Below are 26161 nucleotides of genomic sequence, written 5' to 3' on the forward strand. Positions count from 1 at the left end.
TTATATGATGTTAATATAATTAGACAAGATGAATTTTGTTGTCCTAACTAACCAAATTGTTGAAATCTATCTGCAGAAAGTCTCAATTTCACATTACGTGATTCCATTGCAAAGGAAAAAAATATAGTATCAAGATGTTTCTATGCAAGGGAATTACAAGGATGATACATAATACCTCCTTCGTGCTCATATTCATGATGCCACATCATGTGGTAAGCTATAGCAGGAGATGGATACAAGCGTTGAAGTCTAGCAGTTAAAGGAAAGTAATACATCACTTTTCAAGCACTATTTTTCCTTTTCTTCCCTAGTATGTGAGTACAATACTTATAATGAGAGTGAGTACAAATTTTGCATTCACTCAAATCGCTGTCTTCATTCCAAAATATCATGCAGTTGTTTATACAAAATTCAATCGTCTCTACGGGCAAACCTAAACCTCTAACCAATTTCTTTGTACTATAAAAACTATTAGTCATTAGTTATCAGCAGGAAGCAACTTTGACATCAATTGACATATGTCATCATAATATTTTTCTGAAAAATGATGTTTTACTTTTATATTCAATAACCTTACAGTAGCTAATAGTTGAGAATAACCAGAGGGAATGCCTTCTCACACTTCTCTTTCACTAGCCTTTAATATTTCATATAATTATTGATATTCAAGAGTTGGTATTTCATCTATATTGAAATAATCAACTGCAACATTTATCGCATCGTGAACTATTGATTGCATTGGAACATCATTAGTTGATGATTCAGGTATAGTAAAAGTTGTGCTAGATGATGAACCACCAGAAGACCCAATTGGTTCATACAAATAAGATTCTTTGTGACAGTACCAATTGTAGTAATTGAGCACAAAACTATTTCTACATATATGTATTTTCATGATATCCTCATCACGGAAGACTCTATTTCTACATTTTTAATGATTACACAGACATTGTAACACAACATTATTCATATATTCTGGATGACTCTTAACAAAGTTCACAAAATCTATTTTTTAATTGATTGTACATCCAAGATTTGTTCATAGACATTGTCACCTAATGAGAATATAACTTAAAATACTATTAAACTTGTATAATTTGATTTAAGATTAAATAAAGCAATCAAACATAATATAGTGTAGGTAGTTTCCATTTAACAACCTAATAGATTAGATCAGACATAATATTCACTTTTTATTAAACATTCAACTTATGGAAACACAATAAACCTAGATTATTTTTTCATATATTGAATTTATAGTATCCGTCAACCTAAATCACAAAATATATAGATTTTAAATCAGACAAATAACAAACAATGCTATCTTTTAGAGTACATCTAAATTCAACCATGTAAAATAACATATATTTAATGTTTATTAAATTATACTTGAAGAAGAGTAGTCTAGCAGGAGAAAAGTAGGAAATATAATATACTACACAAAAATAAAAAAATAGTGAAATTTAATCACAAGTAAACATAACAAAAGAGTATATGGCGAACCGAGCTTGTAGCTGCGAGCTTGCGACAAGGCAACCACGCTGCCAATAGCCGCTGCCAGTAGCTAGCAAAGCTATCAGCCACTTGTTGGTGGCCATCATAGCTACTGGCCTCATGCTAGTGCCAGACAAAGCCACCAGTAAATTGCTAGCGGCCTGCACAACTGTCAGCACGCGACTGGTGGCCAGAAATGTCGTCAACATGTGGCTAGCAGCCGGAAACGTCGCCAGCTACATGCTAGCTAGCGGAAACACTATCAACCATGTGCTAGCAGCCGGAAATGATGCCAGCCACTGGAGATCGGGAAAAGGAGAAAAAAAAGTAGAGAAGAAGAGATTACCCAAAGATCATTAGAGAAAATCACCGCTGGAGATAAGAAACAGGCACGAGAGGAAGGAAGGGCACGCGTGCCCTAATTATTTTTGGGATTCCCAACAGAATCCTATTTCCATCAGAAAGTCTCGACAAAATTCAAATTTCTATCGGGAATTCTCGATGGAAATAATATTCCGCTAGGAATCTCGAAAATAATTTACCAACGGAATTAAAATTTTGTCGGTAGCCCTTTTTTTGTAAATTAATACAATCACCGACGGAAGTTAAATTCCATCATTAATATCAAAAATATACCAATAGAATATTATTCCATCCGTGTATTACGTCGATAAAACTAATAAATTTCGTAGTGGGTGAGGCCAGGATTTGAGATTGAGATTGAGACCCGAGTGATGCTGGTATTTGAGATTAAGACTAAGACACAAGTAATGTTGGGGCCTAAGATTGAGGTGTCAAGGGTGTCGATAGCGACAACCAAGACATGGGTGAGGTTGGGATCCAAGACTAAGACTCGGGTGATCTCAAAATTTGAGACTGACATCCGAATGATGTCGGGATTTAAGACTGAGATTGGGATTTAAGTAATGATGGGATTTGAGACTGATGCTAAGAGTGTCGGCAGTTGTGGTTGAGACATGGGTGAGGTTGGGATCCAAGACTAAGATTGGGATCTGGTTGATGTCGGGATCTGAGACTGATACTAAGGGTGTCAGCAGTTGCATCCGAGACACGAGTGAGGCCAGAATCTGAGACTAAGACTGAGACTCAGGTGATGCTGGGAATTTAGACTGAGACTAAGATCCGGGTGATGGAAGTATCTGAGACTAAGGCTTGTCTCCTAGCGAACTCTATTTTTGGAGATGAGTGTGTTGAGCTGGTTTGATCAAACTCAAATCTCATCTAGGCTGGGTCATATCCGACCCATCTTGACTTTGACTAGTAGTTCAACATAATTTTTGACCACACGGGACACGTGGGAGTGGCAGGAATTCACCACATCACAAACCTTATCTTCAAGTCTAGTCGACGGAGGTGTAATTTGACTAACTGGACTATACTGAGTTGTCATCTTCTTACCTTTTCGTAAAGTTGAGCTGAGGTGTTGGTATCTCACTAGGGCAACTGGTTGGGTCTTGGTTGTCGGGGAGATGAGGCATTGCACTTAATGGTTGCAATATGCGAGATCGCGTATCACGCTTATGGTTAGCACAATGTTCTACCTCTTTCATGGGTGACATATGGTATCCTCCTCGAGTAGCACAAACACCTTACCACATTAATTGCGAAGGCATGTGGCAATGTTGCTACTAACGTAGTACTAGAACCAACAATGACAATGTGTTGCCACCTATTTGGTTTCGACATTTGATGACTATGTTTGAAGTGTCTCAGAGACTAATGCATCACTTCGTAACTTGCCATTGTTGTGCTTTGAAGGGGAGAGAGTATATCGTGATCACGAATGTTCGTCCAAGAGATATGACGGTGGTAATGAGATCTTGCCATCCTTTTCTTGTCTTCCAATGACTCAGTAGGTTGATATGATAATTGTACTGTCGCCAAGGTATATTAGGCTATCAAAAAGAGATGTTGCCTTCATTCATTTTCATCTGCTTTTGTGTCTTCGTCTTCATCGTCATCTTCTTCTATGCTCTCGTTGATTCAGTAAGTTTGTCGTCTTTGTGTCTTTTATCTTTTGTCCATGAGTATGTTCATCCTTGAATCCATGGCAGCTCATGACTCATCAAATCTCTAGTATGAGTCCTAGTAGACCATTTACATGAGAGGTGCAAAACCACAACTCTGACTATAGTTTAACATCTTAGTCGATCACAAGATCCGAGTTCCAGCACTGGAGCATAGACCACATGAGATGCCCATAGGCTATATCACTTGTTTCCAGGGCCAGCTATCAAGTGGCCTGAGGTTTGCCATTCTATCTTTTCTGCATGACTTAGCCAACTATTTCTAACTTTCTTTGTCCTTGTTTGCACCTAATTCCTATTGCTTGATCTATAGCACTGTCATTATCTATCGGTTGTACTAGCGCTTGGGGTCTTCTACTTCACAACCCATCCGGATGTAATTTCTTTAGCGAATACCCTTCCTCGCAAAAGGGGTCGAAAGGTCGCTTCTTTTTTTTTGTCAAACCCTCAAGCTGTATACCTGGTCCATCGCTTAGTGAGATGATCTGCCGACTCAGCCACCACTTGGTCAATACAAATTAAAGTGGGCTTATCTGGAGGCGAATGAGATATTTTGCAACATGATGTTTAATGTCACTCAACTAGTGGAGAATGAGGCACTACTTTACTAGATCAAGTTAAGTCTGATTGCAACCCCTTTGGATAACTAACTGAGTAAGGTGTTTCTTTGGTTATGTTTCCCCTTTTATTGACTATTTTTTTTCTTTGAAGATCAAATCATGTTTAACACCTCGATGAATACAAAATTGAAATGGGACCTAACTTTTGTGGATGACACAGGGCCCTCAGAGGATGTTGTTGAGGGATCATCAGAGTTGCTGCCACCTCGCCTTTCAGTGGTGGACCAGTTTGTTGCTATCATAGTCGAGAATAATAGGGCTATAGCTATAGTTGTGATAGAGATATCCGAGGTCACAACCAAGACTGGGGTTCTTGGCCTGCTGTGCTGGAACCCGTTGTTGCCAAGAGTTGGGAGAGTCTCTCGAGACAGCAAACTCTGAGAATAATACCCAAGCTGAAGTCCGACCCCGGAGGATGGATCTGATGGCCAAACAACTACCATCTCCTAGTCAAGTCCAGACGACTCTAAGTCTAGGCCTAGCCGAGAAACGGAAGAAGTTAATGACTAAAGATGAGACCTCGAAGAAGCAAAAATTGATCCAGTCTTCAAAGACAAGCATCTTGGTACCGAGACAAATAAGGAGTTACCCTCCTAAGGCAAGCACTAACCAGATCGTAATGACTGCTTTTTTTTATTAGTTTAGTGAATGTACTATTGTCAATATGCACTAAGATGCAAACTTTGCTTGCATCCATTGATTAAATGTTTTCTCTAAACAAAATGATCAGGGGCTGGTGGACACCATTAATTGTGACAGCAGGAGTTTCATCAGCAAGATGCTTTTTTTGGCACGCCTTGAGACAAAACACTATAACACAAGCACATCGTAACATCTCTAGTCATTACGATCTGGTTAAACTTCAATCTACTTTGCTATGTTCATAAAGTATTTCATATTTCTAACTCTATTAAGTGAGTTTTTAGCATGTTTAATGTATTCACCTTACTTTCATCACTTTAGTCAAAACTAGATGTCTTGTTTGCAAAGTATGTTAACATGCAAATATGGTTACTATAAATTACCCATTTACTTCATTAGAATCCTCTACTACATGAGAATGATTACGAACTAACAATGTTCTTATCTATTTGAGTCTAATATTGGAATTAACTTCATTTTGTGACAGAGTAATGAGCTTTTTAATCTGTTCATGGATGAGACAATGACTTATTCATGTGCCATTTTCAAGGTTCGGAACTACTATTATTATTTTGCTTGATTTACACTATTGCATTGTTTTTGCTAACAAGCTATACATACAATTGTGATTCCTTCAATAATCTAAAATTGCTTTTGAAAATTTTATAGACACAGAATGAAGACTTGAAAACAGCCCAACTCCGAAAGATCTCTCTTTTAATTAAAAAGGTATGCTTCTATTGGAGGTTTTTTTTTTTGTGTTTCTTGTTTCATTGTTTATGCATCCCTTATTACCTTCTTTAATATCAAGGCCTAAGTTGAGGGGAAGCATGAGGTTTTGGAGATTGGTTGTGGTTGGGGAAGTTTAGCGATTGAGATTGTAAAGCAAACTGGCTGTAGATATACAGGGATCACCTTATCTGAGGAGCAACTAACATTTTCCAAAAGAAGAGCTAAAGAAGCAGGACTTGAGGTTTGTATTTTTCATAAATTTATAAAAACCGTTTGAATTGTTGCATTCAAGTTTCGTCTCTCTAATACAGTAAATGAAACATTTAATTGTCCTCCTTTGTGCACAACATGGAAAGTTTTATTTATCCAAACTAAAGGCAATGAATACAACAACAACAAGAAACCAACTAACCAAGTGTTATCCCACTAGATGGGGTGGAAAGGCAATGAATAGAGATGGACACAATTTGATTTTGGAAGTATAAAGTTAGTCTACTTCTAGGTGATGAGAAATATGGAGAAATTGATTTGAACAACAAACTAATTGTGCAAGTGAAAGCTAACTAGTAGTTTTAATCAAAATGACATCAAATTCCATTTAGATATCATATTTGTAGATTTATTAGTCTTAGAATTCATAGATTTTTATGCGGTCCTCCCGTAATATTATTATTTTTGTGTCTATACCGTCAGTAACATGCTCTTAATCAAAATATTCCCATTGTAAATTTTCAATTAGTGGATAATGGTTGAAATTGAAGTTTCAAAAATTTCACGCATGTGTCTATAATTAATTTCTCAAAAAACTCTTGTGGTAGCTTTGTTATGAGAGGAGACAACTAAAGTAGATACATAGTCCTAGTGGTTAAACAAAAATAGGATTTCATGGCATAGCTATGTTATATATTGAACTAATGGCCATTTAATTTAATGAATGAAATTAATATTACACACCAACATGTTGCTTTTAAAAAATATATAAGCATAATGTTAAACCTACTTTTAGGATTGCACTAATTACATAATATATAGGCTTCTTAATTATAACATGCTAATCGATTTTCGAAGAAGATTTAATCATAATGTGAAGATTGTAGAAAATGTTCTTGTAGGCAAACAATAAAAACTCCTCCCTTTTGTTTGGACAAAATTATATTCTTACAAAAGAAACCTACTTTCAGGATTGCACTAATTTCATGTTGATGGACTATCGTCAACTTCCAAAGTATCACAAATATGATCGAATCATCTCGTGGTAGTGTTAACTATAACTCACAACTTTTTTGGTCTCAGTATCTGTAGTTTGTTGGGACCGAAAATATAGCTAGAGGGGGGAGGGTGAATAGCTCGGCACGATCTCGTGTTCATCGTCGCTTGCTTCTTCGATGATGTGCAGCGGAAATACAAGAAAACAAACATACAACACTAACACAAGGGATTTACTTGGTATCCACCTCAAGAAGAGGAGAGACTAATCCAAGGATCCACACACTCACGCACCCTCCACTATGAAAACGCTCCTTTACGGTAACTACCTAAGACAGAGAAGTCCTACAATACTCTCAATACAACAAGAAACAAAGAGAAGCAAATACAAGGGAAAGCTTACATGGTTTACACAAGAACCCTAACTCTAGCTTCTTCTTCTTGCTGTAGAGACGCCTCTTGACTTGGAAATGCCTCCAAGAACCTTCAAGATCTGGCGTGAGAGTGATTGTGGAGAAGCTCTGTGGTCGCTGTTGTCGCTGGAGAAGAAAACCGAGAGAGATCTGCCGAGAGAAACGCTCGCCAACAGCTAAATACGACGCCAATGGTCGAATCTCAATCGATTGGATTGCTCCCAATCGATTGGGGAGGCTTTGGATCGATCGGTCGATCGAACCAGAGTGCCTCTGTGCTCCTGGGAATCGCCTGGATCGATCGGTTGATCGATCCAGGGCTTATCGCGCTAAATCGCAGCTCCCAATCGATTAGCCGATCGATTGGAGGCTCCCAATCGATCGACCGATCAATTGAGAGGCTTTCTGTGCGATCGGCGATTCTCCCCAATCGATCCATTGATCGATTGGGAGGTTCTCCTTCCGCGGGACTCACCCAATCGATCAACCGATCGATTGGGCATGGGCCAATTGATCGGTTGATCGATCCAGCCCATGTGAGACTTGCCAAATCAAGTCCAAACATCTCTCAAACCAACATACGGTCCTCCATGACCTGTCGATACATCATGCCTAGCTTCTGGTCACCCTTGACCTGCTAGGACTCCCTTACCAATTGTTCGGTCAATCCCTTTGACCCACTTGGACTTCCACCAGATGTCTGGTCAACTTTGACCCATCTGGATTTCCTCGTGCCAAGTATCGGGTCAATCCCTTTGACCTACTTGGACTTCCACCAGATGTCTGGTCAACCTTGACTCATCTGGATTTCCTTATGCCAAGTATCCGGTTAATCCCTTTGACCTACTTGGACTTTTCTCCTCGTGCCAAGTGTCCGGTCATCCTTGACCCACTTGGACTTATCTTGCCTGGCTTCACTCACCAGGACTTCCCTTCTGCCTAGTTTCACTCACTAGGACTTTCCATCTGCCTGGCTTCACTCACCAGGACTTTTCCTTCTATCTGGCTTCACTCACCAGGGCTTTCCCCCTGCCTAGTTTCACTCACTAGGACTTTCCACTACTGCCTGGCTTCACTCACCAGGACTTTTCACCAGGCTTCACACACCAGGATTTTCCAGTCAAGTATCCGGTCAATCCCTTGATCTACCTGACTCTCCTTCACAATCTTACCACATGAACAATTACACCTACAATCTCCATGTCTTGTCTCCATGTATTGTCAAACATCGAAACCCAAACATCAAGACTCAAACTTGACCCAATTCAAGCTCAGTCAACCAGGTTAACCTTGGCCTAGGGAATATTGCACCAACAATCTCCCTCTTTTTGATGTTTGATAATACCACTTTTAAGTTAGGCTAATCTCATAGCCTCACTCCCTTCATGCCAATATATGAATGATGGTTTCCTTCATTCTTCCCCTTTCCCAGAGGACAAACTCCCTCTTCAGGTAATGAAGGCTTAACTTAACCACACATTCTCCCCCTATTGGCACATATCAAAAACTCTCCCCCTGAAGAGTTACCCAACGTTGTTTACAGCTTCACTCGTTGTTCACAACATAATAACGAAGGTCTCATACCCTTCATTATTCTTAACGCTCATCCTTGAGCATATACCACTTGGTATATTCACACACGATTCAAATGAAGGTCCCTTACCCTTCATTGTCATCAAATGCTCATCCGTGAGCATACACCACTTGAATAATGAAGATATCCACTCTCCATTACATTCAAATGCCCAACCTTAAGCATTTTTGCTAAAGAAGGTTAACCACATTCCAAGGTGTATGAAAAATAGATTTTCATGTCTTTAAAGAGTAGCTCCCCCTAAAGACATGCACTTAACTTCTGTCATTGCACCAACAATGACTTGAAATCCCTAAACCTTTAAGAAACCCACATTTAGTGTAACGACCCGCCTTCTACTGGCTAAGCTGTGAGACCGAATCGTCACATTATACTGTTGCTAGCTATTCTTAATGCGCGGAGAACTGCTCTGATTTAAAAATTTTGCTAACTAATACAACTTCTTCTACTAATTACTATTAGATCTGCAATCCACGTTTAAACTACCTCTTGAATACTGTTCCTATGCTAAGGGAGGTAGTCTAGGCTTCCCATATGGTCAAGGGCTGAGATGGAGGGTTTCCAGCTGTTACCAGGCCTTCCAATTGATCGGTGGATCGATTGGAGTCATTTGATCGATCCACTGATCGATTCAGCGCGCTACTGTGCACGAAGTAATATTCTGGATCGATCCGGCCTGACTAATCGATCCAGGGGTCGATTCAGCGTGCTACTGTGCACGGAAGAATTTATGGATCGATCGGCTGATCGATCCAACTTAGTCGATCGATCCAGTGATCGATCCCAGAGCTCTCTGTTCGCTACAGAACGCTACCAGATCGATCGGCTGATCGATCCAGGGGTTTACTGTTCGCAGAACAAGTTGCCCAATTGATCCGCTGATCGATTGAGGAGCCTCCAATCGATCGGCTGATCGATTGGGGTTTCTGATTTCGTATCAGAAGTCTGATTTCAGCACTATTTCGTGCTCAAATCACATATATAGGTTCTAACGTGGCTAGGAACATACTAATATTAAATAACTAGTATTCTAAGCATGACATAGTGCATAATTCACTAGTTCATGGCATTTAAACATACTAAAATGCGGAATAATAAAATGCTAGAAAGTTCTAATACTTAAAACAAAACTCGCTAGATCCCTAAGGTCTTTATTCCAAGTTCCTGCCCATACACATCTTCGTAGCATTGTCCTCCAGCCTCCGCTAATTCATCCTTCCTTTACCTTTATCTGCAGTATAAGGAAAAGAAGTATCTGTAAGCTTGGGAGCTTAGTAAGAAACCATCTACCTCACAAAACATGCATACGATGTAATTTATGCTTTTAAAACATGTTGTTTGAAATATATGTTGAACATGCTGAACTATAGATGCTGAACATGGCATAATCACGTACGATACATGGCAATCATAGCTAAGCATAAAACCATCATGTGAATTCATAAGACTAAACTGAAATAAAAACTGAGCTACACTACTGCTAACTGATGCTAAGCTGCTCTGTCTTTTCATAAACTATTTTGTGAAGTTTTGAAAACTATTTATCATAAATAGTTGAAAATACTAATCATGCTGCTGTTGGGCCCGGCATCTGTACTCGTTGTGCGCGCATCTCTAACTAGATCCGGGGTTGCAAATTCCGAATTTAGTAGAGTGTACTAGGTTATCTAAACCTAGGGACGACTATGGGAGCCCAACCCAATGGACATCTAGTCCAGTACAGTGCCACTGCTGAAAATAAAATACTGGTTATAGCTGAATTTTTCTTATCTTGCTATTTCTAGGTTATCTGAACCTAGAGCTAGGTTGTCTGAACCTAGAGGCGACTGTGGGAGCCCACCCATTGGACCGTAGTCCTATATAAGCTGTAATAAAACTGCATATACTAAATAAATGCTTCTATTGCATTTAGCTAAGCTATTAAAGTGTCTAAGTTGCATTTTTCCTGTGCTGAACATATTCTCGAACACTTGGTGAGCGCTATTGCGCAGCCTATGTGTCAAGAATTCATATGCTACTAAACTAAAGCATCAAATCACACGAGAACTACTTATACTGCAGGTGAGGGGTTTCTTACCTCCTGCGCTAGTTTTTCTTACAATCCAATCGCTAGGTTTTCCGGAGAAGGGATCTCTTCGACGATCTTCTCGCGTCTATGCGTTCTTCTCGCGGAGAGGAGCGTCCTCGTACTTTTGATGTTGCCGGAAGATACTCCTATGGCCCTAGGGATGGAACCCTAGGTTCTTCCTTGGACTTGGGCGCCGAGAGGTGAGGAAGGGAGAGGGGTTCGGCGGTGAGGGTTTGAGGGAGAGGAATTTAACGATTAAAATTAATCAATCCCCACTTAAGTCTCCTATTTATATTAAGTGTTTAATTCGGCCAACTTAAATATAAATATAATTGGTTCCCTCTTCTTTCAGCACGACCCTACTGGGTTCACTTGGTTACTAGAGTTCTCTATAAGGCATAGGACCCATAGGTCTCGGGTTCAATTCCCGTCTAGACCATTTTACGTTTCTATTTGTTTTTGCTACTTCCGCTACTCTAAAAATTCCATAAAAATATCCCAAAATTCTAGGAAAATAATAGAATATTTCTAATAATTTATTTGGAAATTTCGGGCGTTACATTTAGAAGTTTTGAGGTTCAAAAATTCAATATTGAAACCAAACCTCAACCTAAACCTCTACTTAGTCTCCCTTAACCAATCCGTCCTTATTTTCATCATGAAAACTCTCCCTAAATGTATACAAATGTATTTTGAGGGGTTAGGAAAGGTTTTGTAGCCTAAAAACGGTTTAGAATGCTAAACATAAGCTTTCTCAGCCAAAATCAGCATCCCCAATCGATTAGAGTTGGGCCCCAATCGATTGAACCCTTCTGAATCGATCCACTGATCGATTCAGACTGCGTGGATCGATCGGCTGATCGATCTAGCGAGCTTCTGCTCGCGGGAAAACTCCTCTCAATCGATCGCTCGATCAATTGAGGCACTCCAATCAATCGGGTGATCGATTGGAGCTCTGAAAAATTGAAAATTTATTTCAGTGAATTTCAGAAACTCCCCTAAAATTCTACAAAAATCAAAAAATTATGAAAATTCATGTAGACATTCCTTAGGGCATATACTATCAAGGAAAAATAGTTTTCTATGAAATTACTTTCTATTTTCAAAGATTGACATAAACTTGGAAACTTGTAAAAAGTTTAGTGTTTTCTTCCAAGTTTATGCTCAACTATTCAATGATGATTACTATCAAAAGATAGTCTTCATCAAGGTTTTCCAAAGCATATTTAAAATCTTTTTCAAAACCAATATCCAACCATATTCTTTGGGCTCAATGCACATAACTTGTACATTAGCTTTCCCAATGATTGAAAAACACATAACTATGCGTTTTGATGAACCTAAAACTCATAAAAATGCACTAAATCAACATCTTGAGTTTTGTTCATCATCCTAACATCTCACTTGCATCTAATGTGTACAAAAACACATACAAGTCACCTTATAGTTCTTTAATGAGATGTAAACTTTGGTTTTGCCCTAAACTAGGGATCATGCATATCTATCTAGGCATTTTGAAATATAAACATCCACCAAGGATGTTACTTGTTAATGAACGCCATTTGTCCTTAATTTTCAAGGAATTAAAATAATGCATGATGCGTTATGGTATACATCAAAGATAAATAATTCTCAAAATAAAATTTCCTATAACTACATGATGTATGTATGACATGACATGGTATTTTTGTATTTTTCATAATAAACCATGAATACAAGAATAAATATGATGTCATGACATATGATGGGAAAACAAAGCATGGTAAATTAGCATAAATAAAGTATCTAAATTATCCATCTAAGTATCCTTAAACCTTAGCTAACTTAAATTTAAAACCTAGATTGCCCATTGCTTCCCAAGAAAATGCCAAAATCTAATTTTTGACACTTCTTTTGCTTTTCTTAATTTGTGCCAATTTAAATTAAGCATATTCCTCAAATTTTGACACAATTTTCTCTTCCAAGAGTAACCAATTTAAGTTAAGGCTTAAATTGCCTTTAATTTTTTCCTAAGAACATACCACAATCCCAACTTGGTAGTTCTTATGATTTCTCCAAATGTGCAAATTTAATTTTAAAATCAAATTTCTCACATTATGGCACATCTTAATCTTTCCAAGAGCAAACATTTAATCCTTATCATTTTCAAAGGTTAATAATAACCTTGAAAATGCTCCCCGAGTGTCAACTTCACCAAAGTTGGGTTAACTACTCTTCTAATCGGAGTTGACACTCTCTAACCCATCTAAGGGGTAGAGAAAATGCTCCTAGGAACCCAAAACCTATTGGTGCTCCTTGAATGCTCTAGGTACTTACTAGGGATAGCTTCCCTAAATACCTTCCTAGTGACCTTGTTAGGCTTCTTAGAAGCCTTGGTCACTTTTTCTAGGTCAACTCTAGGGATTGCCTCCCTTGTAATCTTCTTAGTGACTTTCTTAGACTTCTTAGAAGTCTTAGTCACGTTTGATGCAAAAATACTCTTAGAAATAACCTCCCTAGTATTTTTGACTTGACCATTTGACCTAAGGTTGGTTCCATAATTATATGAAACCATATGGTAATAAGGCACATCTTTTTTAATTTTAGGTTTGTATACCAAACCCCTATGGCCCGTGGATGACCCTTGTAGTGCTAAACCTAGGTTTTGCTCATTTTTCCCTTTTAGGATATTTTCCATCCTTTTTAGGGTCTTTTCCATTTTATCAAGCTTTGACCTCAAGACTTTATTTTCTTCCCATGAATCCCTAGATTTTGATTTTTTCTTTAAATCCTTGAGCATTTTTATTTCTAGGCTTATAACTATGGTCCTTATTGTTATTGCCTAACCTTTTACTTACCTTCCTAACCCTAGGTGTGGTAGTCTTAGAATGGAGAGCCATATGTTTTTCTTTAATGCTATCATGCTCCCTATTTTTATGGTAAATAGCATTAAAATGATAAAAATTAGAATTAGCATGCTTTTTACCATTATTTAAAGGGGTAGGCTCAATAAATGATACCTTTCGTTTTACCTTGGAGGCTCCCCCTTGACTTATGCTTCCTCCTTTAGGCTTGACCGCCTTTTTCCCCTTAGGACATTAGCTTCTATAATGTCCTTTTTGGTTGCACAAGAAACACACAATGTGCTCCTTGTTTTTCTTTGTTGTGGGGACGGTCTCCTTGGGCTTCTCCTTGCCCTTTGGTGCCACTTGACCCTTTTTCTTGGCCAATTTAGGGCACTTGCTCTTATAATGCTCATATTCCCTACACTCAAAACATATAATATGATTTTTATTCTTAATTGAAACATTTATACCTTCATGTGTAGGGATGACCTCTTCTCCTTTTGATCCGGAGGTAGAAGCTTCCTCTTGATCCAGCAATGAAAATCCCTCCCCCTTAATCCTAGAGGTGGAGACTTCTTCATCTTCATCTTGTACATGGAACAAGGAGTATGCTCCCTCTTTGTCCTTTTCGTTGCATTCCTTTGAAGATGAAGCTTCTTGGACTTTCTCTTCGGAAGTTGAGCATCTCTCAACTTCGGAGTCCTCTTGATTTTGATATAATGAGTCACTCTCTTTGGATTCTTCTTGATCTGGTACAGTGGAGGGGATCTCATGAATCATTTCTAATTTGCTCCAAAGCTCCTTGGCATCCTTGAATTCTCCAATTTGCTCCAAAATGTGGCAAGGCAATAGATTGACCAAAAGCTTGGTCACTTTATCATTGGCCTCGCTCCTTTGAATTTGTTCTTGGCTCCACTTGCTTCTCTTGAGAATTTTGCCCTTTGAACTTTTTGGAGCTTCGAAGCCTTCCATAAGAGCAAACCATTGCTCTATCTCCACCATCAAGAAATTTTCGATCCTTGATCTCCAACGATCAAAGCTCATAATTGTGAATGGTGGAGGCACCCTCGTGTCGAATCCGAGTTTATCTTGGAATTCCATCTTGAAGTTGAGCTTCTTGAATTCTTTGACTTTGATGAATTTGCTTCAACTTCTTTACCCTCTAGCTTTGTTTCCCCTTCCGGCGATGATTCCGGTAAAGAGCGGCCTCGCTCTTATACCACTTGTTGGGACCGAAAATGTAGCTAGAGGGGGGGGGGGGGGGGGAATAGCTCGGCGCGATCTCGTGCTCATCATTGCTTGCTTCTTCGATGATGTGCAGCGGAAATACAAGAAAACAAACACACAACACTAACACAAGGGATTTACTTGGTATCCATCTCAAGAAGAGGTGACTAATCCAAGGATCCACATACTCACGCACCCTCCACTATGAAAACGCTCATTTACGGTAACTACCGAAGACGGAGAAGCCCTACAATACTCTCAATACAACAAGAAACAAAGAGAAGCAAATACAAGGGAAAGCTTACACGGTTAACACAAGAAACCCTAACCCTAGCTTCTTTTTCTTGCTGTAGATTCGCCTCTTGACTTGGAAATGCCTCCAAGAACCTTCAAGATCTGGCGTGAGAGTGACTGTGGAGAAGCTTTGTGGTCGCTGTTGTCGCTGGAGAAGAAAGTCGAGAGAGATCTGCCGAGAGAAACGCTCGCCAACAGCTAAATACGACGCCAACGGTCGAATCCCAATCAATTGGGGAGGCTTTGGATCGATCAGTCGATCGATCCAGAGCGCCTCTGTGCTCTTGGGAATCGCTTGGATCGATCGGTTGATCGATCCAGGGCTTATCACGCTAAATCGCAGCTCCCAATCGATCAGCCGATCGATTGGAGGCTCCCAATCGATTGACCGATCGATTGGGAGGCTTTCTGTGCGATCGGCGATTCTCCCCAATCGATCCATTGATCGATTGGGAGGTTCTCCTTCCACAGGACTCACCCAATCGATCAACCGATCGATTGGGCATGAGCCAATCGATCAGTTGATCGATCCAGCCCATGTGAGACTTGCCAAATCAAGTCCAAACATCCCTCAAACCAACATACGGTCCTCCATGACCTGTCGATACATCATGCCTAGCTTCTGGTCACCCTTGACCTACTAGGACTCCCTTATCCAGTGTCCAGTCAATCCCTTTAACTCACTTGGACTTCCACCAGATGTCTGGTCAACTTTGACCCATCTGGATTTTCTCGTGCCAAGTATCCGGTAAATATCTTTGACCTACTTGGACTTCCACCAGATGTCTGGTCAACTTTGACCCATCTGGATTTCCTCGTGCCAAGTATCCGGTCAATCCCTTTGACCTACTTGGACTTTTCTCCTCGTGCCAAGTGTCCAATCATCCTTGACCCACTTGGACTTATCTTGCCTGGCTTCACTCACCAGGACTTCCCTTCTGCCTAGCTTAACTCACTAGGATTTTCCATCTACCTGGCTTCACTCACCAGGACTTTTCCTTCTGTCTGACTTCACTCACCAGGGCTTTCCCCTTTCCTAGTTTCACTCACTAGGACTTTCCACAACTGCCTGGCTTCACTCACCAGGACTTTTCACCTGGTTTCACACACCAGGATTTTCCAGTCAAGTATCCGGTCAATCCCTTGACCTACTTGACTCTCCTTCACAATCTTACCACATGAACAATTACACCTGCAATCTCTATGTCTTGTGTCCATGTATTGTCAAACATCGAAATCCAAACATCAAGACTCAAACTTGACCCAATTCAAGGTCAGTCAACCAGGTCAACCTTGACCTAGAGAATATTGCATCAACATAGTTCTCTACTGATGGTAGTTACAGTGGGATGATTGAAGCAGCAGCTAACGAATACATAGACAACTTCTTCAGTTGTTGCGAGTCACTTCTTTCTACAGATGGCATATTGGTTCTCCAGGTTCGTTCAGTTAGTTACTATTTTCACTTTCTCTTAGATTGTCTCAGTATTAATTTACATCTTGTATTACTTCTACTTTTTGTTCAATCTTCCATGTCAAATACTTAAAATGAAGTCGAATAGTCGAATTATGATATATGTGTGGAGGTCAAACACCCAATGAATCTCACAAGCACTGTGTCTAATGAGTATGATTTTGCATACCTTGCAGTTCACATCGATTCCAGATCCACGCTATCATGAATACAGGAGAAGCTCTGACTTCATCAAGGAGTGCATCTTTCCTGGAGGATGCTTTCCTTCTCTGAATAGGATAACAACAGCGACGGCTACTTCATCTAAACTATGGTGACAACCAAAATAAACTTATACATGTATATTGTGATTTACTTATTCTTTTTGGTCCTCATGTGTGTGCTCACCTTTTAGCATTGAGCACATCGAGAATATTGGCATTCATTACTATCAGACACTCATATGCTGGAGGAACAATTTACTTGCAAACAAGGAGTAAGTGTGTATTTTATATATGGATGACTACACAGATGATAGTGTCTATTTCATCTACTGTGCTTCTGGTTTCAAGTCATGCACGCTCAAAAATTATCAGGTATTTGAAATCATATGTAAACAATGGGAAAAATTAAAAGTGAATCAGTTTGATGGATACATGGCTGATGCTGGTTTGTTTTTGAGTGATACAGATTGTGTTCTCTCGTCCCGGTAACGTTGAAGCTTTTGGTGAACCTCTGAAGCTCGCCCATTGCGATGGCTAATTTATTCTTTTGTCCTCCTTACTTTTGGATATTTTCGATCACCTTTGAATAAGTGTATCGATTCATTGTTGGGTATGGCTATCAACAATCCAACATGATTTCCACTACTTTTTAATATTATGTTTAAAAAATTGTTCGCTATAACATAAAGTCCCTAACATATCATGAGTTTGGTTATCCAAACACAAGTAGTCAATGCTACAATAAACTATAAAAAATGGTATGCCAAGAACAACCAACTTTAATCCTCAAATCTAATGAAATATTTATCAGTACATACCGTGCACACCCAATTTTTTTTAAATTTAATTATGTAACAAAGGTTTATTTATTGGCTTATGGATATACCATTTAGGGTCTTGCTTTTATAATTTAGAGGTTGAATTATAGTAATGAGTATAAAAAAATTCAAAACGAAAAAAAAGTTTAGGTGCTCATGAGGTGTGCGGAGTAAGAGATGCGAGATAACAATATCTTATAAAGAATACTAATATCCAGTGTATCACACAATGTGTGTAGGGATGTAAATGAGTCGAATCGAGCTGAACAGTATTAGGCTCGAGCTCGGCTCGTTTAAGTTATATTCGGGCTCGAGCTCGACTCGAGCTCGAATCGAGCTTTTATCACAAGGCTCAAGCTCGGCTCGTTTTAGAATTATCAAGCTCGCGAACAGTTCGAGCTCGGCTCGTTATTAGCTCGATTATCAAAATTAACAAGTCTAACTCGTTAAGCGAGCTCAGGCTCGTTTTTGGTTCGTTTTAGAGCTCATTTTTTGGCTCATTTTAAAGCTCATTTTAAGGCTCGTTTTAGAGCTCATTTTTTTGGTTCATTTTAGAGCTCATTTTTGGCTCGGTTTAAGGCTCGTTTTAAGGCTTGTTTTTTTGGCTCGTGAGCCTATAAATGAACATGTTCGCGAGCTCACGAGCCGAATATCCTTAGGCTCGAGCTCGGCTCGATAAAACTGTCAAGCTCGAAATCGAGCTCAAGCTCGGCTCGATAAGATAAACGAATGAACTCGAACGAGCTTTTTACTGAATCGAACTCCGAATAGCTCGCGAACCGTTTGGTTCATTTACATACCTAAATGTGTGACTGTGCACGCACAAGTTATCAGTGATCTTTTTAATTTTTTTAAAAACTTTAGATTAAAAAAAATATAAAAAATATTACACACCCTAAATATTACACCCTAAACCTCTCAAATTCTAAATTTTAAACCCTAATTTTTTTTTTAAAAAAAAAATACACACCATAAATGCTATACCCTAAACCCTAAATATCAAATCCTAAACCCAAACCTTAAAACAAATAAAAACAAACAAAAATATGCACCCTAAACTGTAACCCTCCGCCCTTCTGAACTTACCTTACAGGGCAGACGTTACTCCTTTTTAGTTTTCTAATATTTGACATTCTTATTTATTATATACTGCTCAGTCTAGAGATCTACTTTAAACTTATTCAGACTGATAGGACGTGACTTGGAGCTAAGCAGAGCTGGAAGGGAATCTAGAGCTTCCAACAGTTCTTGGCCCTATGGCCCTGACCGGCCGTGTAGCCTTGCCTGAGAAGGAGCAAGACCTGGTCGTGTGGTGATGACCGGCCGTGTCACCTTGGCAGCGCACGACTGTGTGAGGGTCACACGGTCGTGCCACCTTGGCCGAGAGGAAGAGGTGCACGGCCGTGTGAATCCTCACGGCCGTGTCACCTTGGTCGAGAGGAAGAGGTGCACGGCCATGTGAATCCACACGGCCATGCCACCTTGGCCGAGAGGGAGAGATGCACGACCGTGTGGATTCACACGGTCATGTCACCTTGGCCGAGAGGGAGAGGTCACCTTGGCCAAGAGGAAGAGGTGCACGACCGTGTGAATCCACATGACCGTGTCACCTTGGCCGAGAGGAAGAGGTGCACGACCATGTGAATCCACACGGCCGTGTCACCTTGGCCGAGAGGAAGAGGTTTGAGGCCATGTGAATCCACACAGCCATGTCACGGGCCGTGTGGAGGTCACACCCTGCTCTACAAAAAGGGTTGTTCTCCCCTTTGTACATATCTTTGCCACTCTAATTACTGTCAAACTGATAAATTCATCCTAAGCAACTAGTGATAGTATTTCATGTAGAACGGAGAGAAGAAAATACTTTAGCATCACGTTTTAACATATTCCAAACAATAACAAGTTCCCATATCTCCTTCCACTATTCCATCAGACACACACAAAACACCGCTCCTGCTGCCTCCTCCTACTCGAGCTTCCCTTTATTTTTGCCTGCAGTATAAGGAAATACAAATCTATAAGCGAATGCATGGTAAGTACCATCTACTCACAAAACAAGCATTAACAGAAGGGATATGTTTTCAAAACTGCTTGTGGAAAAACATAAAACTCGTACTTGTCAGTAATTCACGCTAAAACCCATAATTCAGAAATTTGTACATGGCATGCTGTAATACCCCGGTTCTGAGATTATGGTTAAGTATGGCTTAAAAGGTTAGATGATACTATCTATATCACCAAGGTGCATCTTCCTTCTCGGAAGCCCAAACTTAAGAACTCCAAAGTTAAGCGTGCTTGGCTTGGAGAAATTTGAGGATGGGTGATCTCCTGGGAAGTTTTCCAGGGTGTATGCGAGTGAGGACAAAGCACGCTGAAAGGACATCTGGTGGTTTGTGGAGCTAGTCGTCAACCCGATGGGCAATTTTGGTGGCGTTCCCGGTTCGATCAGGGTGGAGCCCGCCGGGGCCGGGGCGTTACAGATGGTATCAGCGCGACCTTGCGACCATAAGTGCGCCTATGACAGGAGCACCTAGGGCACCACCTAGCGAGGGAGAGTCTAGGATTTGTTTGTGGTGTGATTCGTGGTTACACAACGAGGGTGTTGTGTCTTTAAGTGGGGGTGATTGTAATACCCCGGTTCTGAGATTCTGGTTAAATATGAGTTAAAAGGTTAGATGGTACTATCCATATTACCAAGGTGCACCATCCTTTTCGGAAGCTCAAACTTAAGAACTCCAAAGTTAAGCGTGCTTGGCTTGGAGAAATCTGAGGATGGGTGACCTCCTGGGAAGTTTTCCAGGGTGTATGCGAGTGAGGACAAAGCACGCTGAAAGGACATCCGGTGCCACCACCTAGCGAGGGAGAGTCTAGGTTTTGTTTGTGGTGTGATTCGTGGTTACACAACGAGGGTGTTGTGTCTTTAAGTGGGGGTGATTGTAATACCCCGGTTCTGAGATTCTGGTTAAATATGAGTTAAAAGGTTAGATGGTACTATCCATATCACCATGGTGCACTATCCTTTTCGGAAGCCCAAACTTAAGAACTCCAAAGTTAAGCGTGCTTGGCTTGGAGAAATCTGAGGATGGATGACCTCCTGGGAAGTTTTCCAGGGTGTATGCGAGTGAGGACAAAACACGCTGAAAGGACATTCGGTGGTTTGTGGAGCTAGTCATCAACCCGATGGGCAATTCTGGTGGCGTTCCCGGTTCGATCCGGGTGGGGCCCGCTCGGGCCGGGGCGTTACACATGTATTTTTAAATAGGTTGATCATGCAAAACATCAACTTAAGACCATGCTAGCAATTTAAACATGTAATGGATGTAACGACCCAAATTTCCTCAGCCCCAAAAATAATTCAAAAATATTTAGAAATACCTTTAAAATATTCTAGAGATTTTTAAGAATTTTTTTGAGTATTTTTACGTAATTTTTGGAGTTCGTTTGGTATTTTTACCAAGAGGAAGAAGTTTTAAAAAATAAAATAAAATAAAAAGTGTTAAGATCGGGTTTTGAACCCAAGATCTTGGACCGAACTAGACCCTAACCAAAGTCAGCCAACCAACTAAGCTAAGCAAGTTTTGTTAAATATATATGGAACAAATGGTATTTAAAGAATAGTTGGTAACAGAAAATAAATCGAAACGAAAAGTGTGCGGTTGAGGAATCGAAGCCGTGACCTTAGAATTGGTCAAAACCCGACTAACCAGGTGATCCAGCCGTCGGTTCTGTTTAGAAAAGGTAGGAAAATTATTTAACAAGTTAACAGAATATGGAGATTATAAAGAGGGATAAGTTGAGGTGGTAAATTCCCAAACCGAAAACCCTTTCCCCTCTCCTTTCCTCTCCCGATCGCGAGCGACGGCGATTCCTTCTCAGGCGAAGACGAAGCCGAGGTTAGGTCTTCTCTCCGGCGGCCGACCAAGGGGTTTTTCCACCATCACGAGCACCCCGTCAAGGAGAGCACGGTGACGAGAAGAAATTGCCGAGTCTTGCGGTTTCTCCGAAACCCTAAAGGTCTTCCTCGGCTGTAAGTCCAAGAAAAGTCTAAGGTAAGTTGCTACTCACCTGCAGTAGGATAGCTCCGAGGTTTAATCCTTGATTCTCTCCTTGTTCCCGAAGTTTTGCATGAGTTCCCTTGCTTTCTCTGTTTTCGGATCGTGCTGCATAGATTTGCCTATTTGCTGTTTCCTCTTATTTCTGCGGAAGCATGCCTAAGAATCCTGTACAAAGTTAACATGCTAGGGATTTAGTTTTCTAGTTTTGATTATTCCTTCCTTGCCTACGGAACATGTTGTATAGAATTGTGGGTGCAAGGGATTTAGTTTTCTTTTCTTGCTTCCGGAATATGCCATGCAGAATTTAGTTGATAAGGATTTAGTCATTTTTCTTTAGTTTTCGAAGCTGCTTTTGTTCCTCCTATTTCCTGGATTCTGTATAGATAGGTGTGGCTTGATTGTTTGATGCAAATTTCAGGTTCTGCCGAAACCATATTTAGGTTGCAGATTTAGGCTTTAGGTTTCAGGTTTCAGATTCTGTTGCAGAAACCATATTTAGGTTGGATTATGATTAGTTGCGGTTAGATGATTTAGGATTGTTGCAGATTTCAGGTTCTGCCGTGGGTTGATAAAGAAGAGGAGAAGGGATTTGAATGGTTTTAGATCTGTTCAAGTTTAAAGCATGCAGTGTTAGCTTTAGATACTTGCTGTTTAGATTTCCTTTGTTAATGATTCGGTAAGCTTGAGCAGCCGTGCATTTAGCACTACAGATTTTAGTTCTTTGCCACCTCATTGATTATAGCATGAGCAGTATTGATTTAATTCCTAGTTTTGTTTGCTATGTGTTGAGCATGATCAGTTTCCTTTGCCACGAGATATGTATGGGTATACTTTCTAGTTTTCCTATGCTATTAGATTAACCTGAGCAGTTATATATATGTTGTTTATTTCAAGTATTCAGAATTAAGTTTCTTGTCACCTCAATATGCATGAACGATTTCGTTTATAAGCATGCGGATTTTATTACGCATTAGAATGCAGATTTTGTTAAGCTTAGTATAGTGCAGATTTTTCTTGAGTATCATAGTACAGATTTTGGTTAAGAATTATAGTTTTAGAATTTGTTTAAGCATACATATTTAAGTTTAATTGCTACTTCAATATGTATGATTATGTGTTACATAGTTAGTTTCATTCATAGACGCATAAGAAAGATAAAGAAAAGTATAAGAAAGATAAAGAAGAGAAAGAAAAGGCCGAGGCCTTAAGTAGATCCCAAAAGTCAAGACTTTAGGGATTTTGGCACACAAGGTGCCTATTAAAATGCCAAGGCATTTAAAGAAGAAGTAATTAAGATTATAAGTATTTTACTTTTAAGAAGAGGCTAGTACCCGACTTCCGAGGTTGTCGTTAAACAAATCCAGGTGTCCAATTCCAAGGTCTTGGCCCTGGTAGACCGAGGTCTGCTCTTTTAGGATTGGTGGCTCGCTACCCCAACCTATTAGGGAACGCGCATAAGATGGTACTATGCCTGGGCCCAAGAAAAAGTTGATTATTATTTTGAAGTATTATAAGTATAAGTTTTTGGACAAGTAAAACGAGTTTTACATAAACATAAAGTATTAAAAGATGAAGTTTAGAATAAATGAAATAAGATTCATATAGTTCTAAAAATCAGTAAGTTTAGTTCTTTATTCTATCATGTTTATCTAGTGGATGAGTAGTTTTCATGTTTACCTATTAGATGAGTAGCATAATTAGCTATTAGAATTACATGAGTAGATTCCTTAGCTTTTCTTCGCTATTAGTTTGACATGAGCAGTTATGTTTATGCTTTATTTCTTTTTAGAGCATATAGTTTCTAGTTTTTTTCGTATACATGCACATTCGTGATTTTGTGAGTTAGATAGCGCTTACTAAGCAAATTTTGCTTATAGATTGCACTTCCTCTTACTGCAGATACAGGAAAGGAAAAGATATAGAAAGGAAGGCGACAAGGAGGTGTTCGAAGGATGTGTGATGCCAGGACTATGGAAGCCTTGGGACTAGGAAAGAAGTTTTAATTTTTAGTTTCCGCATTTTAGTTATTGTAAACATTTGAGTTGTATTTTAAGTTCATGTCATTTGAGATTATTCTGTTTAGATTGCATGTAGGATGAGTTCAGTTTAGTAAGTAGAGATTTGTGTGTTTGATACTTATTTAACTGCTTGGTTGATTGATATGTGTTCCAGCCGCTTGTGGTTGAGTATATATTGCATGTATTGTTGAATATGGTCACCGGTACAGGGGAGATTCTGCCGAAATTTTTCGGTAGGGTTTCCAGGTGATTTTTAATCATACCGGTTAAGTAGAGTTAGTAGTCAAGTAACGGTCATCCTTAGAGTGTAGTAGTAGTAGTAAGAAGGGTGGTCGTTACAATGGAAACATAAGACTTGTCATACTATGGAGTTCATGTTACACTACATAATTCTAGTTCTCAAACTTAAGAAGGCTTCTACTAAGACAAATAATGAAGTTTGAAAACTTTATATTACATAACTAGTGAAAATAATAATAAACTTGCTTGGGCCCGGCATTGTATCACTTTGCACGCATCCTTAATAAGATCCGAGGTAGCTAATACCGAGCCTATTAAGGTACTACTAGGTAATATAGGGGCGCCGGCATTGTATCACTTTGCACGCATCCTTAATAAGATCCGAGGTAGCTAATACCGAGCCTATTAAGGTACTACTAGGCAATATAGGGGCGCCGGCATTGTATCACTTTGCACGTATCCTTAATAAGATCCGAGGTAGCTAATACCGAGTCTATTAAGATACTACTAGGCAATCTAGGGGCCTAGGGGAGATCTAGGAGCCCACCCATGGACCTTGTGTCCAGTACATGTCACTTTAAAGTAAATGCTTTCTTTTACATATTGCTTTCTTATACTTGCACTTACTTGTCATTTAAACAAGCACCTTATGTGTGCTTAATCCCCCAACTTATAGGGAAGCATTTTAGGGCACTTTGAATATGCTTCTTAGCCCCAAAACATGCTCTTAATCCCAAAACTTCAGAGGGCATCTTACATATCATAATGTGTATCTTCTTTAACATGCATAAAACATAACACAACATGTATCTTCTTTAACATGCATAAAACATATCACAACATGTATCATCAAAACAACTTATACTGCAGGTGAGTAGTTCTTACTTCCTTTCGCTAGATCTTACTATTATAGGGTGTAGGGAAGACAATCCTCTCTTATACGTCTTAATCTCCAAGACACCCTTTCCGCGCGTACTAATCCTTATGAAAACTCTCCTCTTAGATTCTCCTCTTGAAGAACTTAGAACCTCGGAACCCTAGGGTTCTTGGTCGAAACTAAGAAGAGGGAAGAGGAGATTCAGCTAGGGAGGAGAAGAGGAAATGAAAAGTTAGGTTTTCTTCTCTTCCCTTCCCCTTTTATACTAAGTGGAAGTTAAAGCATCTCTTCACCCATAATCAATATAAAATGAATAGTTTCCTATTTCCAATGTGATGCTTTACCACCACCCTAATGGTTACTTAAATCAAGGGTCTAGAGTTTAAACCCCAACCTGGGTCATTTATATATATATTTTTATTTATTTTCTCTTCTTCTATTTCTTTTTTTGCTCTTTTGGAGGAAAGGAAATTTACGGGTGTTCAATAAATACTATATACTATACCCCTTGAGCATCTATTTTTTTCATTTTATTTTGTTTTTAGTTTGAACACTATAACCCAATCTCTGAACCCTAAAGGAAAAAAAATCTAATTGGCTTAACCACGAGCTAAAAAAAATAAACAAAAAAAATGAACTATATATGACAACAATTGAGGTACCTTGAATCGAAAAATATACAAAAAATGAACTCTGATAACAATTGAGGCGGCTTGAATCCTCTATTCTATCGAAATATGATGCATCTTAACTTGCCAAAATCCTAATTTATGTTATGATACTTGCAAGTGCACAATTACATCGTTAGTAATAAAAGATATCGGTCCTATAAGGACTGTTGATTAAATACTAGTTGACTTCACACGATGAGTTATCTAGACAATTGGAAGGTTGGTTGAGAGCTTAAAGGCAAGAGATAAGAGCGAGTTAGAAGAGAGAGAGTGATTAGAGGAATGATTCTAGGAGTTCAATTTTATTATGATGCTAGTTAATGTCTCTACGTATTGTTCATCTCCTTATCCCTATGTCTACACTTTGTAGGAATTCTAACTAAAGTTCAACTTAACATCACACCGGAGAGTTTACCTAAGTTCTAACGATATTAAGTAATGAAGTAACTCTAGAAAGTCCGGTTAAAGGGTTATCCTAAGGCCCCCTAGTCATATAATCTTAGAGTTATCCAATTTACTTCCTTACAGTAGATTAATACAATTAAGTAGAAGATATAATCTAGAAAATCTGGTTAAAGAGATACTCTTGTCACAGGGCCCTCGGTCATACAATCGCTAGATTACACAAGTTACTTCCTAACA

At 39.4% G+C, this 26161-nt stretch overlaps 1 pseudogene; it reads left to right on the forward strand.

Moving 5' to 3' along the window:
* The first annotated feature begins 1313 nt into the window (after positions 1-1313).
* LOC122023904 lies at positions 1314-17477 on the forward strand (annotated as a pseudogene).
* The last annotated feature ends 8684 nt before the right edge of the window (positions 17478-26161 follow it).

The sequence above is a fragment of the Zingiber officinale genome, chromosome 1A, assembly GCF_018446385.1.
Source record: "Zingiber officinale cultivar Zhangliang chromosome 1A, Zo_v1.1, whole genome shotgun sequence".
Taxonomy (NCBI): Eukaryota; Viridiplantae; Streptophyta; class Magnoliopsida; order Zingiberales; family Zingiberaceae; genus Zingiber; species Zingiber officinale.